This window comes from Tarenaya hassleriana, unplaced genomic scaffold, assembly GCF_000463585.1.
Source record: "Tarenaya hassleriana unplaced genomic scaffold, ASM46358v1 Cleome72, whole genome shotgun sequence".
NCBI classification, from domain to species: Eukaryota; Viridiplantae; Streptophyta; class Magnoliopsida; order Brassicales; family Cleomaceae; genus Tarenaya; species Tarenaya hassleriana.
This window is the reverse complement of record NW_010969745.1, coordinates 575,641-578,055: the sequence shown is the minus strand read 5'-3', so window position 1 is coordinate 578,055 and position 2,415 is coordinate 575,641. Positions and strand designations below refer to the sequence as shown.

General features: G+C 42.4%; 1 long non-coding RNA gene across 1 annotated transcript in view; it reads left to right on the top strand.

The window, feature by feature from the left end:
• Positions 1 to 228, top strand: part of LOC109116160 — a 1,711-nt gene extending 1,483 nt beyond the window's left edge. Inside the window, exon 2 of the long non-coding RNA XR_002023699.1 lies at positions 62 to 228. This is a non-coding gene — a long non-coding RNA (uncharacterized LOC109116160). The remainder of the gene's footprint in view (positions 1 to 61) is intronic.
• The last annotated feature ends 2,187 nt before the right edge of the window (positions 229 to 2,415 follow it).

Sequence of the window (2,415 nt, the reverse complement as noted above, 5' to 3'; positions counted from 1 at the left end):
TTATAGTCTTGCAACTTCACTGAGCTATTCGCGTAGCTCACCCCTTCCTTTTTTCCCACAGGTGAAAGCTGAAACAGATTGTTTTGGTTGGACTCGATAGTTGCCAGAAACACGAAGAATTTGATTTTCTATTTTTACGAGTTTAGAATTTTAGACTTATGTTATTTTAGACTTCCGCTGTAGACATGTGATTTTGATGGTTGATTTTAGAGTAAATCGTATTTTTTTTATAACCCAAGTGACGATTCAATGATATCCGAAATACCGGATTTCGGGTCGTTACAGATGGTATCAGAGGCCCACTCTTTCTATCGGACTTTAAACAAAAATCTTCGTATTCTGTTAGAGACTCAGTTTATGGTAAAATAACCATTCTAATATTGGTTGCTATGATGTGAACGTAGGATGGCACCTGGTCGTGGACGAGGACGTCCAGTCCCAGAGGAGGGGAGATGTGGATATCCTCCCCAGCCTGATCATATGCAAGAAATGAGGAATTTACTGATGGAGCTCATCACTACTGTGAGACAACAAGGAGCAGCACCAGCTCCACAACCGGTCCTTGCACCACCACCGCCTTATGTACCACCACCTCCACCTCCCGTGCAACCGGCTGCAGCTCCTGCACCTGCACCACCTGTGATGAATGTGGAATTTTTCCAGTTCCTTGATCGAGTGGAGCGTCGTACAGCTCCAAGATTTGGTGGTACATCTGATCCAGCTGTGGCCGAGGATTGGTTGGACAGGATGACTCAGATATTTGATCTTATCCAGTGTCCTGATCTTTTTAGGGCACACATATCCATCTACCATCTGGATGGAGAGGCGAGACACTGGTGGAAAGGAGTTGCCCAACCATTTGGGGTAAACTATCAGTTCACTTGGGGACAGTTCGTCCATGCATTTCGAGAGAAATATTACTCACCTGGAGTACAAGAGGAGATGGCGATGAAGCTTATTAGCCTTCAACAAGGAAATCGTTCAGTGAAAGAATATGAGAGGGAATTCAATTCATTGGCTAGATATGGAGGTGAGATGCTGCAAACAGAGACCTTAAGGGTTAAGAAGTTCGTAAGAGGACTTCTTCCATCTCTCAAGGCAAAGGTAGGTTTCAAACAACCACATATATCTCATTGAGATAATGTTACCTTACTAATTTGAGATTGTTTATCCATAGGTGGAAATGTTGAAAATCAATTCGATGGCAGAAATAGTTGATATGGTGATCGAGCTGAGAGAACAGAACGTGAAATCGAAGCATCTACTAAGAGGTCGACTAACCCCAGTCATAGGCGCGTCTAGTCCAAGATGACAAGAGTAAGGGCAAAGCGGTTATGCAACCTTATACATCCGGTATCCCGATGTGCTCACAATGTGGGAGACGTCACTTTGGCGAGTGTAGATTGCTCCAGATCACTTGTTACCACTGTGGAAGGGCGGAACATTACAAGAGCGATTGCCCCGAGTTAAAAAGAGAAGCACCTAAGAGGATTGAACAAAGACCAGTTCATCAACAACCGGCTGCTAAGAGACCAGCGGTGAAACCTAGAGTCTATGCTCTAGGAACTGAAGAGCAAGAGGAAGAAGAAACGGCACCAATCATAGGTATGCCGATATTTCATTTAAATATGATAAGGAATCGTAACAAATATGGCTAGTTAAGACTAATTTTAAATGTAGGTGTTGTTAATTTGTTATGGGCGTAATTCATTGGACATATCATTTCTTCTCTTAGGTATGTTGAGTATTGGAGGTGAACAAGCTCATACCCTTTTTGATACAGGGGCGACACATAGTTTTGTTTCGCCCACACACGTAAATCGCATGAAGATTGCACCTGATATTAATAGTGGTAGAGTATTGGTCCATACACCTGGTGGAGAGGAAATGGAATCGAAAGAAATGATTCGTGATGTATCGGTTCTGATTGGTATACATGACTTACCTGTTCATCTGATAGTGGTACCAATCAAGGGATATGATGTGATTTTGTGTATGGATTGGTTATCAAGTCATCGAGCTCACCTGGATTGTAAGAGAGGTAGAGTTCGTTTTGAACAAGAGGGATCTTTAGTACTAGAGTTTGAGGGTGCAAGAAAGACTTTAAGTTTGCCTTTTATTTCAGCAGTGCGGGTAAACCGGCTAATTCAACAAGGGAGTGAGGCATATTTGGCGGTAATAGAATTAAACGGACCGGAAATATCAAGTAGACTAGAGGATATACCGGTTGTTAATGATTTTCCTGATGTCTTTCCGGAAGATCTACATGGAATACCTCCTCTAAGAGAGATATCTTTTCCTATTGAGCTGAAACAGGGAGTTGAACCTATCTCTAGAGTCCCTTATCGTATGGCTGCTTCAGAAATGGCTGAGTTAAAGAAGCAATTGGTGGAGTTGATTGGAAAAGGTTTTATA